The following is a 16,465-nucleotide window of genomic DNA, read 5'->3' on the forward strand; positions in this document are numbered from 1 at the left end:
AGTCAAGATCGTACCACTGCACTCCATCCTGGACGACAGCGAGACTCCATCTTGGCCGGGCATTGTGGCCCACGCCTGTAATCCCAGCACTTTGGGAGGCTGAGGAATGGATAGCCTGAGGTCAGGAGTTGGGAGATCAGCCTGGCCAACATAGTGAAACCACGTTTCTACTAAAAATACAAAAAAATTAGCTGGGCGGGGTGGTGGGCACCTGTAATCCCATCTACTAGGGTGGCTGAGGCAGGAGAATCGTTTGAACCTGGGAGGCGGAGGTTGCAGTGAGCGGAGATTGTGCCATTGCACTCCAGCCTGGGCAATAAGAACGAAACTCTGTCTCCAAAACAAACAAACAAACAAACAAATTAGCTGAGTGTGGTGGTGTGCACTTGTAATCCCAGCTACTTGGGAGGCTGAGGCAGGAGAATTGCTTGAACCCAGGAGGTGGAGGTTACAGTGAGCCAAGATCATGCCACTGCACTCCAGCCTGGTGATAGGCAAGACTCCATCTCAAAAAAAAAAAAAAAAAAAAAAAGATACAGAGGATAATTTGTCTCTTTAAACTGAGTCTATTTAGAAGAAAGATAATACGGATATTCAGCAAGGGGGAAAAATGATATTCTGGGTTTTATTCCCAAATTAACAATTATTTGAAAATTTAGCAAAATAAGCTCTTTTTAAAAAGTTTATTTAAAATGTTTTTACTCTTGTTAGAGTATTGAGATTTGTTGTGAGTTAATACAAATAAGATTAAATGAGGCCGAGCATGATGGCTCATGCCTGTAATCCTAGCATTTTAGGAGGCTGAGGCAGGAGGATTGCTTGAGGCCAAGAGTTCAAGACCACCTGGCCAACATAATGAGACCCAGTCTCTATTTAATTTTTTTTTTTAATTTATAAAAGATTGATGACACCAGGTGAGGTGGCACACGCCTGTAATCCCAGAACTTTGGGAGGCTGAGGCAGGCGGATCACCTGAGGCCAGGAGTTTGAGACCAGCCTGGCTAACGTGGCAAAGCCCCATCTCTACTAAAAATACAAAAAGTGGCTAGATATGGTGGCACATGCCTGTCATCCCAGCTACTCAGGAGGCTGAGACAGGAGAATTGCTTAAACCCAGAAGACAGAGGTTGCAGTGAGCCCAGATGACGCCACTGCACTCCAGCCTGGGCGACAGAGCAAGACTGTCTCAAAAACAAAAACAAAAACAAAAAAATCACTATTTTGTAGCTTCAAGACAACTTAAACAAATTGGTTTTATCTCATATTTTGTTAATAATTCTGACCCTCTCTGGGCTCGGACCTAGTTCGCGGCGATATGGTCAAACGCACCAAGAAAGTCGGGATCGTAGGTAAATAGGGGACCAGCTATGGGGCCTCCCTCCGAAAAATGGTGAAGAAAATTGAAATCAGCCAGCAGGCCAAGTACACTTGCTCTTTCTGTGGCAAAACCAAGATGAAGAGACGAGCTGTGGGGATCTGGCTCTGTGGTTCCTGCATGAAGACAGTGGCTGGCGGTGCCTGGACGTACAATACCACTTCCGCTGTCACGGTAAAGTCCGCCATCAGAAGACTGAAGGAGTTGAAAGACCGGTAGACACTCCTCTACTCTTTGAGACATCACTGACCTACAATAAATGGGTTAATTTATGTAACAAAAAAATAATAATAATTCTAATGTGGAATACCCAGAAATTTAGACTTTGCTCTGACTTCCTCTACTGATATACTATGAAAATCAAATGAGTCATTTCATATAAAATATCAGTGCATGGCATATAATAAGTACTCAATTTTTTCAAATTCATTTTGTGCATATGTTATTAGAGTCTTTTGTTTCTTAATCAGTCAGATAAGAATGACAAGTCATCAAATACATTTTTGCTCTTTGCATGAACCCTAAAAAAAGATTAATGCAACTTTTCAGATCATACACAAATCAGTTAAAATAATGCCTTATGTTTTCAATATGTATTCTAATATGCCTGTACTATATTTTCTGATATGCCTGTACTATATTGTTTGTTCCTCTGAATTTTTTTTTTTTTTTTTTTTTTTTTTTGAGACGGAGTCTCTCTGTCACCAGGCTGAAGTGCAGTGGCACAATCTCAGCTCACTGCAACCTCCGCCTCCCGGGTTCAAGAGATTCCCTTGCCTCAGCCACCCGAGTAGCTGAGACTACAGGCGGGCGCCACCACACCCAGCTAATTTTTTGTATTTTAGTAGAGACGGGGATTCACCATGTTGGCCAGGATGGTCTCAATCTCCTGACCTCATGGTCCTCCCACCTCGGCCTCTCAAAGTGCTGTGATCACAAGCGTGAGCCGCCGCACCTGGCCTCCTCTGATTTTTTTTTTTTTTTTAGAATAACTTAAATGCTTTTTAGGTTAGGCTGCATGACTTTTTTAACCTATTACATGCTTTAAAATTGTTCTAGAATGTGTAAATGTCAGCCTAACACACTGTTTGTCATATTAAGGCTAGAAATGACCTTAGATACTCATTTATTTCAGCAGTTGAAGCTGAGAGTAAGAAAGACTGGATAGATCACTTACCTACACAACTACTTCTTTATAGATAAACACCATGTAATTGAGGAGGGGGTTAGGGAGCAAAGAGGGCTAGGAAAACAGGAGAAAAGATGAATGAGGTATGTATCCCTGCCTTAGAGAAACTGAATAACCTAGTAGGAACAATACAATAAGATATTCATGTAAACTAGAGTATAAAGTACCTTAGTGATTAGTGCATAGAAAGTACAGTCAGGCCAGGTGCGGTGGCTCATGCCAATAATCCCAGCACTTTGGGAGGCCGAGGCGGGTGGATCAGGAATTCGAGACCAGCCTGGCCAACGTGATGAAACCCTGTCTTTACTAAAAATACAAAAATAGCCGGGCATGGTGGCTGGTGTCTATAATCCCAGCTACTCAGGAGGCTGAGGCAGGAGAATCGCCTGAACCCAGGAGGTAGAGGCTGCAGTGAGCCAAGATTGTGCCATTGCACTCCAGCCTGGGCAATAAGAGTGAAACTCCATCTCAAAAAAAGAAAGAAAGTACAAAGTCCTCTGAAAGTTAAAATCATTCTAATGTCATGGAACCTACCTTCTGACAGGTGGCAATTCTGTGGTATCAGATGTGTACCCAGGGCCTAGAAATCCACTCAGCTCTCAATTTGGGACACCAGGGGGATGAAGGAGGATAATGAATGAGAAATTGAAAAGTATGAGAGTAGAGTTTGGACTAACTAAAAAACCTACCTCAGGCCGCTGGGTAGCCGGGATTATAGGCGTGAACTACCATGCCCAGCTGAGATAAGTATAAGATGTTTTATGTAAGCGCAGGGTAACCACAAAGCAAAAGCCCATAATAGATGTGCAGGCCAGGCACAGTGGCTCACACCTGTGATCCCAGCACTTTGGGAGGCCAAAGCTGGTGGATCATGAGGTCAGGAGTTCAAGACTAGCCTGGTCAACATAGTGAAACCTTGTCTCTACTAAAAATACAAAAATTAGCCCGGCATGGTGGCGCACGCCTGTAGTGCCAGCTACTCGGGAAGCTGAGGAAGGAGAATCACTTGAATCTGGGAGGTGGAGGTTGTGGTGAGCTGAGATCGTGCCACTGCACTCCAGCCTGGGCAACAGAGCGAGATTTTGTCTCAAAAAATATATATATATGTGTGTGTGTGTGTGTGTGTGTGTGTATATACATATACAAATCAACCAGAATAACAAAACAATAACTAAAAAAAAAAAAAAAAAAAAAAAAACAGAAAACAATTTTTCAAACGGCACTTATAAGTCCTTACCTATATATAATTACTTTGAATGTAAATGGATTAAATTATATAATCAAAAGGCATAGAGTAGCTGAATAGATTTAAAAAAAAACAAAAAAACAAGACCCTTAGAGGCTAGGCATGTAATCCCAGCACTTTGGGAGGCCAAGGCGGGCAGATCACCTGAGGTCAGGAGTTCCAGACCAGCCTGGCCAACTTGGCGAAACCCTGTCTGTACTAAAAATACAAAAATTAGCTGGGCATGGCGGCAAGTGCCTGTAATCCTAGCTACGTAGGAGGCTGAGACAGGAGAATCGCTTGAACCAGGGAGGCAGAGGTTGCAGTGAGCCGAGATGGTGCTATTGCACTCCAGCCTGGGCAATAAGAGCAAAACTCCATCTCAAAAACAAAAACAAAAATTAGCCAGGCATGGTGGTGGGCACCTGTAAGTCCTGCTACTCAGGAGGCTGAGGCAGGAGAATGGCTTGAACCCAGGAGGAGGAGGTTGTAATGAGCCAAGATCATGCCATTGCATTTCAGCCTGGGTGACAAGAGTGAAACTTCATCTCAAAAACAAACAAACAAACAAACAAACAAACAAAAAAACACAAAAAAAAAAAACAAAAAAAGAAAAAAGAAAAAAAAGACCCTTGGAGCTGAAACAGTGGCTCACCCTTGTAATCCCAGTGACTCAGGAGGCTGAGGTGGGAGGATTGCTTGAGCCAAGAGTTGGAGGCTGCAGTGAGCTATGACTGTGCTGCCATACTCCAGCCTGGGCAACAGAATGAGACCCTATCTCTAAAAACAAACAAAAAACAAGACCAAATTATATGCTGCCTACATAAGACTCACTTCACCTTAAAGCAGGGGTCCCCAGCCTCTGGGCCATGGATCAGTACCGGTCTGTGATCTGTTAGGAACCTGGCCACACAGCAGATGAGCAGCTAGCAAGAGACCATCACCGCCTGAGCTCTGCCTCCTGTCAGATCAGTGGCAGCATTAGATTCTCATAGGAGCACAAACCCTATTGTGAACTGCACATGCAAGAATCTAATGCCTGATGATCTGAGGTGGAACAGTTTCATCCTGAAGCCATCCCCCACCCCTGTCTTGTCCATGGAAAAATTGTCTTCAAAGAAACTGGTCCCTGGTGCCAAAAAGGTTGAGGATCATTGCCTTAAAGGACTCTTGTAGACTGAAAGTGAAGGGAAAGATGAACGTTTGTTTATATAACTAATGATTGGTACTTCATGTGGGGCTCTGTCTGTCTAAACATACAATTCTAGATATACTGAGTTCAATATACTTTGTAACCAAATGATGTCCTCTAGCACAAATGTATGTTCAGTATCTATTGGGCCATATTAGGTTTATCTGATCATGAGTATCAGTTAAGAAAAAGTTGAACATTCATATGTAAATCATTCAGGAAACTAGAATTTGAAACATAATGCTTTAAGCAATATGGAGAAGAAACTTCCTTTTGCTCCATACTTTACTCTGTATGATCTGGACTTGGGGGAGTCTTTGTAGAGTTTTTTGTTTTTCTAAGAGGTTAAGGACCAAAGATTATCCCTATCACTTGGAGGCAGTTCATGAACCATGCAGTAAAATGTCTGTATAGCAGGCTCCTCATTGAAGATGAATATTCAGCTTCATGTTACTCCATGAGTTTATTTTCTTTTTGCTCTAAGTTTGAATAAAGTGTTTGAGAGCTGTAGTCTTTTCTCAGTGCTAATCTTCTATTAATGGGAAAGTTCTGCAACCATACTTGGGCCAGTATAGCACCAATGATGGGAAATACCTAGAGCTCCATCAGAGGAAAAGCAAATCCCTGGGGGTCAAGAGTCAGAGTCCTTCTCCTTCTTGATATTTTTCCTCAGCTGTCAAACTGGGACAGGCAGAAAGATCTAGTTCAAGCCCTTGTTCCACTACTTACTAGCTGTGTGATCTTGTACAAGTTAACCTTAGAAATGTTCACTTTCCTTGAGTATAAGATTTGTCAAAAGTATCTGATGTAAAATACAAGGATTGTGAAATTTATTTTATGGAGATTAAAATGAGAAAATATATGTAGAACATCTAGTACAATGCCTGACATCTATTAGGCACTTGATGAATGAGAGTTATTAAAATTATACTAGGTACTGTACATAGCATTGGGCTGGTGGTTCTCAATTTTGCTGTGAACTTCTAAAAACTATGGTCCAGGCATGGTGGCTCATGCCTGTGATCCAGCACTTTGGGAGGCTGAAGCAGGTGGATCGCTTGAGCTCAAGAGTTCAAGACCAGGTTGGGGAACAGGGCAAAACTTCGTTTCTACAAAAAATACAAAAATTCTCTAGATGTGGTGGCACACACCTGTAGTCCCAACTATTTGGTGGGCTGAGGTGGGAGGTTTACTTGAGCCCGGGGAAGTCGAGGCTGCAGTGAGCCGTGTTTGCACCACTGCACTCCAGCCTGGGACACAAAGTGAGACCCTGTCACAAAAACAAAACAACAACAACAACAAAAACTATGTGTCTCCAGCTCTGACTCTAGAGATTCTGATTTGGAGTGCTGGTGTGGGGCCAGGCGTCTTTATGTTTTTTGGATTTTACAGGTGATTTCATCCTATCTTCTCGGGTGAGAACCACTGACATAGGGCAATGGTCAGCAAACTTTTTTGGTAAATGGCCAGATAGTAAATATTTTAGGCTTTACGTGGCATATGGTCTCTGTCACAGCTATTTGACTCTGTCATTGTAGTTTTAGAGCAGCTATAGACAATATGTAAACAAATAAGAATGAGTGTTTCTAATACAACTTTATTTATAAAAACAGACAAAAGGAAGTGGCAGACCAGATTTGGTCCCCAGACAATTACTTGCCAATGCTTTCTTATATGGAGGGAGATTTTATTTGTTATAGCCAGGGAAAGTATATTATTATTATATTCAATGGCGGCATTAAAAGCCTTACAGTGTTTGGTGCAATACACAGTTAATTAAACAGACAATGCTCCTGCCTTCCAAAGAATTAGTCATTCAAAACAACAACACAGACATAATATTTATAAGTAATCCTGCATGAGTAATTATCACATAAACAAATGACTATACAAGACTACATGTGAAACTGAGTTCAGGAATGGCCAGATTCTCCTAACGCTTCCATTTACAAATATCAGATAAAATAAAAGGAACATAAGGACTCATTCAGGAACCAATGTAAAGAAGAGAATGATGCCCCAGTGTAGCTCCCTTTTTTCAGCAAGAGGCTGTAAGGGAGCATCTTTTAAAAAGGGATCCTTTAAATAGTACTTCATGGCTTTCCACGTGGCTGAATTTACCTTCTCTCAACACTGATTTCTTCATCAAAATACATTACTGTCTGATTTATCCTGAGTTTAGGGGCTATATTACGATTGAGTTTAATGATAGCAGTGCTCATTACCTTTAACCTGGAACAAAGAAAAATGTCTTCTGTCTCAATAGGAATAGTAAACTTCAGGGAAAAGCCAGGGGATCCATCTGTGTGGATGTGTGCGCATGTGTGTATAGGTATGTTTAAATAAAGTTATTGGTAATTTAGTAACCTACTGCCTACAATGGTGGAAAGGATGCAGTAGTAGCTGTTGGATAGGGCAAGGTTCTTATATAGCCCTGAGGGATGGGCAAGTGTTGTGAACTTAGTAATTTTGGCTGACCAGCATCTGACTCTCTCCTCCTCCCTTTCTTTGGGAATTCTCCATTTGGGAGTTTTAGTGGATGGCAGGGTCTCTTCTCCCACTATAAGGACTGGGAAAGTTCAGATACTTGCCTAAATGCCCTCCCCTAATCTGCCAAACACAAAATACACACCCAACTAGGGTGAAGGAAAGTGATCTAAGCTTGGTTGACTATAGATGTTGTTAGCTGGGACTGTGAATCCGCTGTGAGTTACACAGAATTAAGTAGAATTCATCCCACTAGCAGCGCTGGTACCAAGAGTCTGGTGGGACATCAGAGTCTGATGGCAGCAATCCCTGAGGTGATGGCCAGCATCCACTGGCAGTGGCAATGGTACCCTTACCAGGGCATTTCAAGGCTGACATTAGCTGTGATTCTGGCTATCTAGGTTCTCTCAATTCCTGTTCTTCAAAACTGTGAACTGCCTAGGTGCGGTGGCTCAGGCCTGTAATCCCAACACTTTAGGAGGCTTGAACTCAGGAGTTCAAGACTAGTCTGGGCAACATGGCAAAACCCCTTCTCTACCAAAAATACAAAAAAAAAAAAAAAAAAAAAAAAAAGCTAGGCATGGTGGTGTGTGCCTGTGGTCCCACCTACTCAGGAGGCTGAGGTGGGAGGATCACTTGAACCTGGGAGGCTGTGGCTGCAGTTAGCCAAGATCATGCTACTGCACTCCAACCTGGGCAACAGAGTGAGACCCCATCTCAAAAAAAACAAAAGAAACAAAGAAACTTTGAGCTACTCAGTTTGCTCCTAGTAAATTCCTATTCTGCTTAAGTTAGCCACTGAGATAGTTTGACCTTTAGGAGAAAGAGTGTAGAAAACAAGGGACTGCATAAATAATCTATTTTTCTGTTTCTCAGAGAGACACCTTTTACTCAGTTTAAAGGAATTCTCCATGTTTTTTCTTTTTCTGTGCCCTGATTTTTATGATTGCAGTTGTCAGAGTCTCAAAACTTCAAGGTACATCTGTATCCATTTCACTTAAATTGAAGTGAAGGTATCCTAAACGACATGTTTCCTTCTGTTAACTCAGTTCATTTATTATTCCCAAATAAGCCGTCCTTTCAAGCTTTTGATTTGAACTTTTTACTCATCTGCCAAGAATGTTCAGTGTCTAGTTTAAAACTAATATTGCAGTAATTTCTCAAGGGGAAAGTCTCCATATCAACTTCTCTCTTAGTCAGGATTTATATACTAGGGGAGAAAAAGAAGAATAAAATAATCTCTTTCTTGGCTAAAAACTATTACAAAAAATAATTTTTTTTCCTTGAATTCTTAACAAGAATTTTTCTAATCAAGCATTTCATCTGGGGCAATCAAGCAATCAAAGCCTTCCTTGCTAAAATTACATGGAAAAATAATTATTTTCTACATTTTTGCAAAAATATTTTAACTACCAAAATTGAAATGTTCATTTATGGTTTTTTTTTTTTCTGCAAAGAAACTTAACCTTGTTTCTGCAACATCTAAATTGAGTCACAAATGTTCTCAAGTGATGATATAAAAGTCACAGAACAAAATTAATTTGCATTCACTTTATCATAATCACAACAAATATTTGGTAACCTGCTATGTGCCACATAACACCATAGACACCGTGCTATTTTGTTTGTTTGTTTGTTTTTCTGTCACCCAGGCTGGAGTGCAGTGGCACCATCTTAGCTCACTGCAGCCTCTGTCTCCCGGGTTCAAATGATCCTCATGCCTCAGCCTCCCGAGTAGCTGGGATTACAGGCGCCTGCCACCACACGGCTAATGTTTGTATTTTTAGTAGAGACAGGGTTTCACCATTTTGGCCAGACTGGTCTTAAACTCCTGACCTTAGGTGATTTGCCTGCCTCAGCCTCTCGAAATGCTGGGATTATAGGCATGAGCCACTGTGTCCAGTCATGCTGTGTTGATATAACAGTAAACAAAACAGACACGGTCTGTCCCTCAGAGGCTTATAGTTTAGTGTGGAAGATAGAAGACTTATAATTAAATAACCACAAGTATGTTGAGTGTCCTGAAGGCCAAAGTACATGGGATTTTTAGCAGTAAGAATTGACCTAGTCTGATGAACAGAGAAGGTTCCTCAAGAAAGTGGTGTTTAAGCTGAAGCGAAAGGATGAGTAGGAATTAGCTAGGCAAATGAGGGGTAAAATGTTTCAGGCAGACGACAGCATGTGCAATATCTCTGAGGTAGGAAGAAGTGTGGTATATTCAAAGTGTGATATATTCAGAAATCCAGTTTGGCTAAAGAAAGTATAGAGATTCAGAGGGAGCCTAGCAAACAAAGAAGATGCCACAGAGTCCGGCAGGTAGACCTTGAAGCCAAAGTAGAAATTTTGAGGTTTATTTAATTTATTTTTTCAATGTCTTCAAATCATTTAATTGAGCTTTATTTTAAGATAAGTTTGTCAGATAGTATATAGGATGTCAAACTAATTTATATTTTAATTAAACAATAGTATTTTAGTATATGTCCCAAATATTACATGGAACATAAATTGAAAAAATTATCCATTATTTATATGCAATTAAAATTTAGGCCAAGAGCGGTGGCTCACGCCTGTAATCCCAGCACTTTGGGAGGCCGAGGCAGGCAGATCACCTGAGGGCAGGAATTTGAGACCAACTTGGCCAACATGGTGAAACCTCATCTTTACTAAAAATATAAAAATTAGCTGGGCATGGTGGCTTGCACCTGTAATCCCAGCTACTTGGGAGGCTGGGGCAGGAGAATTGCTTGGACGATTCTCCAAGGTGGAGGTTGCCATGAGCCAAGATCGCACCATTGCACTCTAGCCTGGGCAACAAGAGTGAAACTCTGTCGCAAAAAATAAATAAATAAAAAATAAAAAACTAATTTAACTGAGCATCCCATATTTTACTTTGCTAAATCTGGCAACCTTACTCTTTATTTATTTATTTATTTATTTATTTAGGAGATACAGGGTCTCACTCTGTCTCACTCCAGGCTGGAGTGCAGTGACACGATCATAGCTCACTGTAACCTCAAACTCTTGGGCTTAAGTGATCCTCTTGTCTCAACCTCTTTAGTAGCTAGGATACAGGCAAGCTCCACCTCACCGGGCTATTCTCTATTTTAAGAGCAAAGTCTGAAAGGCTAAAGAGGGACATGGCAAGATTTCCTTGTTAGCCAGGTGCAGTGGCTCATGCCTGTAATCCCAGGACTTTGGGAGGCTGAGGAGGGCAGATCACTTGAGCCCACCATCATAAAAAGAAAGCATCCCCCACGTCTAGAAGCTTTATATTCATTATATTGAATCTTTACAATACTGGAAGATGGATATTATTATTGCCATTTTACAGAATAAGGAACTGAGGTTTGGGATGGTTCAATAACTCACTCCAAATAAAACAGAGTAAATAGCAGAACTGGGATTCAAAGCCAGTTCTACTCATTCCAATATACTCAGTCTATATTATAACAGTGCTGACTCTCTTGGCTATCTCAAGTAAATTTAGCTAATCTAAAGCTTGAATGGCTTTCTTTTTTAATGATAGTAATAACCCATTTGACTCAGTTAATGATAAGATACAGGGCTGGTCCTGAGCCTGTTTACCTCCAGATCCATTTCTTGCTTTACTTGATCTCTGAATCACAGTAAGGACTGGCCTTCCTGTGTCAGCTGCCTTCCTGGTGTGCTTGGCTAAGCAGGAGGAAAAAGAAGCCAAGTTACTTCTTGCTGATTCTCTTCCTCCTGCTTCAGGTGGAATCCTGGGCAACAGCTATTTCCTTCATGGCCCCAGCTGAGGCTGAACAGGCTTCCATCAGTTAACCCTAGTCCCTGGGCCCCTGTAAAACATTTTTCTCTTTGTCTCTTTAAGCTAGTGTTGTTGGTGGCTAATCTCTGGATTGCCCCTTCTAAAACTATGTAACTAATTCCGTGCATCAAACTTTGTCTGTTTTAAGTGTTTAGAGTATCTTCCACAAGCCTGATAGGACCCTGTTGGTATGGACATTGTCTTGGCCAGTGTCATGGATAGGATATTGCTAGTTTGGACTGAAGGACCTCTCTTCTCATTCTGATAATATCTAATCTTACTGGTGAGAGACTAAAAATACTATTACTATTATTATTATTTTTAGCTTAAAGCTTTGAATTCTGTCATTGATAATACCACCAAACATTTTTACATGCTTCAACTATAATCGAAGAACAGGGCTGGGCATGGTAGCTCATGCCTGTAATCCTAGCTCTTTGGGAAGCTGAGGAGGGTGGATTGCTTGAGCTCAGGAGTTCAAGACCAGTCTGAGCAACATGGTGAAACCCCATCTCTACAAAAAAACACAAAAATTAGCCAGGCATGTTGGCACACGCCTGTAGTATCAGCTACTTATGGGGCTGAGGCAAGAGGATTGCTTGAAATCTGGGAGGTCAAGGTTGCAGTTAGCCAAGATGGCGCCGCTACACTCCAGCTTGGGTGAGCAAGTGAGACCCTGTTTTGATATATATACATATGCGTATATTTATTTATATGTATTCAAAGAATAGTCTATTTCACTAGAAGGGCTAATTGTACCCACAGCCTCTTTCTAGGGAAATCTTTAACAATGCAATATCCTTGGGTATCAGAATAAGTGGATGTGTTTGTTCCTCTTGACTGGACCAGATGAGTGCCACTGGCCCAAGAACGGCAAGCTATTGACTGGCTGGCTCCCTATGAAAGAACTTGGAGTGAGAGCTTTGTCGTCAGGTCCTTAGTAACAATCTATCTGGTGTTTGATCTATAGATTTAGGGGGTCAATTAGTTGGTATTAGAAGCAAGGGCAGAAAGTCACCCTGAGAGAAACAGAATCATAGAGAAAAGATATGATGTTAATAGCTGAGCACTCAGGAAATGTTGTCAAGTTCTTGCAGCAGAGAGGATGCTTTATTTGTGCTGAATCCTGAAGAAGTTTTTAGTTCAGAAACCACAGTATTGACTCTGTCCATTTCAGCTCTATTCAGATTCACATTATTCCTGTGTAATCCAGTGATCTTGCCATTTCCTATTTTCCTGGTTGACTGAGATTTGTGGCTAAGATTCATCTTTATTTTCTTTTTAAAATTTCCCTGAATATCTTTTTAACATCACACACTGGGGCCTATTATGGGAAGTGGGAAAGGGGAGGGATGGCATTGGGAGTTATACCTGATGTAAACGACGAGTTGATAGGTGCTGACGAGTTGATGGGGGCAGCACACCAACATGGCACAAGTATACATATGTAACAAACCTGCATATTGTGCACATGTACCCTAGAAGTTAAAGTATAATAAAAGAAAAAAGAAAAATACAAGGAGGTAGTATTCTTTGTCATCCAATATTGATACAATTTTTAAAATTATAAATGTGTTATTGATAAAATACTTTTATAAAATTACAGTTCTATAAAAAAATTTCCCTGAATATCTGTTTAGTAAACCATCTACTACTTGATATAATCTGAGTGTACTTATGTTTCCTGCAACTGATATAAAAACCTAAAACAGTTTTTAAGGCATCTTTAGATTTTTTCCATTTTTTTTCTTTTTTTTTTTTTTGAGACAGAGTCTTGCTCTGTCACCCAGGCTAGAGTGCAGTGGCGTGATCTCAGCTCACTGCAACCTCCACCCCCTGGGTCCAAGTGATTCTCCTGCCTCAGCCTCCTGAGTAGCTGTGATTACAGGCAAATGCCACCACACCCTGCTAATTGTTGATTTTTAGTAGAGATGGGGTTTCTCCATGTTGGTCAGGCTGGTCTTGAACTCCTGACCTCGTGATCCACCTGCCTCGGCCTCCCACAGTGCTGGGATTAAAGGTGTGAGCCACTGTGCCTAGCCACGACCGACTAATGTTTAGTAGAGATAGGGTTTTGTCATGTTGGCCAGGCTGGTCTCGAACTCCTGACCTCAAGTGATCTGCCCACCTCAGCCTCCCAAAGTGCTAGGATTACTGGCATGAGCCACCATGCCCAGCTAGCAGCTAATCTTAATTGAGTGCTGAGGATGTGTCAGGCATTGTTCTAAATGTACTAACTCATCTAAATTCTTACAACAGCTTTATATATTGGTATTATTACTATTATCACCATTTCACAAATGAGGAAATGTAGGAAAGAGAAAGGTTAAGTTACCGCCCAGCAGTCACTCATCAAAACTGCGGGAGAGCTGGAAATTGAGCTTGGCAATCTGCTGCAGGATCTGGACTGTGAAGTCGTCCTGCTAAAGAGTAGGAGGAAAAATTACCCAATATTATTGAAAATGCAAAAACATATTTTCAAGTATACTCAGTGGAGATTTTGGAATCAATCCAAGAGATCAGTTTGGTTTTGACCTTCACAAGAGGTTGAAGACTCAGAAATATTTATTGGGCTGGGTGCAGTGGCTCATGCCTATAATCCCAGCACTTTGAGAGGCTGCGACCAGAGGATTGCTTGAGGCCAGGAGTTTGAGACCAGCTTGGACAACACAGTGAGATCCCTGTCTCTACAAAAAAATAAAAAAAAATTAGCCAGGCATAGTGGTGTATACCTGTAATCCTAGCTACTTGGGAGGCCAAGGTAGGAAGATCACTTGAACCCAGGAATTGAGGCTTCAGTGAGCTATGATCGTGCCATTGCACTGCAGCCTAAGTGACAGAGTAAGACTCTGTCTCTAGTGGCCGGGCGCGGTGGCTCAAGCCTGTAATCCCAGCACTTTGGGAGGCCGAGACGGGCGGATCACGAGGTCAGGAGATCGAGACCATCCTGGGTAACACAGTGAAACCCCGTCTCTACTAAAAAAATACAAAAACTTAGCCGGGCGAGGTGGCGGGCGCCTGTAGTCCCAGCTACTCGGGAGGCTGAGGCAGGAGAATGGCGTGAACCCGGGAGGCGGAGCTTGCAGTGAGCTGAGATCCGGCCACTGCACTCCAGCCTGGGTGACAGAGCGAGACTCCGTCTCAAAAAAAAAAAAAAAAAAAAAAAAACAAAAAAAAAAACTCTGTCTCTAAAAACTAAATAAAATATAGAAATTTATTGAAAGTCAGAGTGAATTAAAAAATTCATCAGTGTTCTAAATCACCCAAATAATATATGGGATACAATGTATTTCGATACCCTAGGAAAATAGCCACATAAAAAAGCACATCCTTGGGCATTAACCAAGAGTTTACTTGTATTACAAACAACTTTATCTACTGAACAATTGGAGGCTGTCTCTTTGTAGGCTGGGAGTAAGCATTGGGCCAAGCTTAAATCAGTAGCTCTTGTTCATAAGGAGATCATGAAAGCTGGATGTGATCCCAACACTTTGAGAGACCAAGGTGGGAGGATCACTGGAGCCCAGGAGTTCAAGACCAGCCTGGGCAATGTGGCGAGATACTGTCTCTAAAAAAAAAAAAAAGCAAATCTTGAGATCCAGCAACACCTTTGGACAACTTATTTCTTCCCTCAGGGGTTTATATAATTTGTCCTGCATTCCTTTGTCCTACACAGTTGCCACCACACCATCTATGTTTCTCCTCACAAGGCTGTCTAGGAAACCATCTCTTCAGCCTTCTCTAACCACCCTCAATTACCTTAGAAAAAAAGCCCAGAGGCCCTTTTCCTTTTTAAGGAATCACTGTTAATTGCTATGGGGAAACGAATTTGTAGGCAAAAGAAATAGACGAAAATGGGGAAAGCAACAAATAATCACAAAATGTAAATAAGTTCTACAATTTTTTCCTAATATTTTACCAAAACGAGTCAGGAGACTGGGGCTAAACTAGTTTTATCATAGTCCTACCCGGAACTTGCTTTTTGCATAATTGTTATTTTTTGAGCACTTATATGCTGGGCACTGTCTGAATCATTTTACTTATCCTAGCTCCTCATAACATCCTTGTGAAGTAGGCATCCTCTTTCATATGAGGAAACAGGCACAGTTTAGCATCCTATTTCATATGAGGAAACAGGCACAGTTTAGCATCCTATTTCATATGAGGAAACAGGCACAGTTTAGTATCCTATTTCATATGAGGAAACAGGCACAGAAGGGTTGGCTACTTGCCCAAGGTGACAATGAATAATAACAGAGTCATGATTCAAACTGCAGCTGCCTAGCTCTGAAGTCTACTCTCTTGACTACTGCACTATATGGCTTTACTGGTGTGGTCAGATCAGGACAGATGGTTGTCAAGTGGAAGTGTGTAACAATTTGGGGCACTGAGTGGAAGTATGGCTTAAGGGTTCTGGCAGGCTCTCCTTAGCAGAGTACTTGGCAAGATCACCACTGCCTGGTGACTGCTCCTCAGCTTTGGAGATTCGTAAACTGGATTTTCTCCATTACCCAGACATGAATAGTATCTTGAAGGCAATTCACACTGACCAAACTTGGGACACTTATGAACTGGCCATAATGTCATAAGGCATTTCTCTTTCCAGCGTCTGGAAACTCTTACTGCTCTCTGGGGCTCCCTCTTCCTGCCATCAGGGGCCCTGGAAAACCAGAGAGTTTACTAGTGAGAGTGGAATTGCAGCAAGGGAAGTAGAAAATTTGAGAGGTAATACAGGTTGAACATCCCTAATCTGAAAGTCCAAAATCAAAAATACTCCAAAATCTGAAATATTTTCAGTACTGACATGATGCCACAAGTGAACAATCCTACACCTGATCTCATGTAATGGGTCAAAATGCAGATGCACAACACAGTTTATTCAGCATCCTCAAAGGAAACAAGACCCTCCCACTTGTGTGTGAATTTACTTTTGTGTAAATAAGTGTCAGAAAATTATTGTTTGTCAATAGCACATAAATTTTGAGTCAGGAATGATGGTGATGCCAAACACACACATGTTGTCCACATGGGTAACCAAGACAGTGACACCTTTGCTTTCTGACAGTTCAATGTACACAAACTTTGTTTCATGTACAAAATTATTTAAAATGTTGTGTAGAATTAACTTCAGGCTCTGTGTATAAAGTATGTATGAAACATAAAGGAGCTGAGCACCACGGCTAGCTCCTGTAATCCCAGTTACTCAGGAG

At 41.4% G+C, this 16,465-nt stretch overlaps 1 pseudogene; it reads left to right on the forward strand.

The window, feature by feature from the left end:
- The first annotated feature begins 1,300 nt into the window (after positions 1–1,300).
- On the forward strand, positions 1,301–1,660 carry LOC102119888 (large ribosomal subunit protein eL43-like; annotated as a pseudogene).
- Positions 1,661–16,465: the final 14,805 nt, after the last annotated feature.

This window comes from Macaca fascicularis, chromosome 1 (genome assembly GCF_037993035.2).
Source record: "Macaca fascicularis isolate 582-1 chromosome 1, T2T-MFA8v1.1".
NCBI classification, from domain to species: domain Eukaryota; kingdom Metazoa; phylum Chordata; class Mammalia; order Primates; family Cercopithecidae; genus Macaca; species Macaca fascicularis.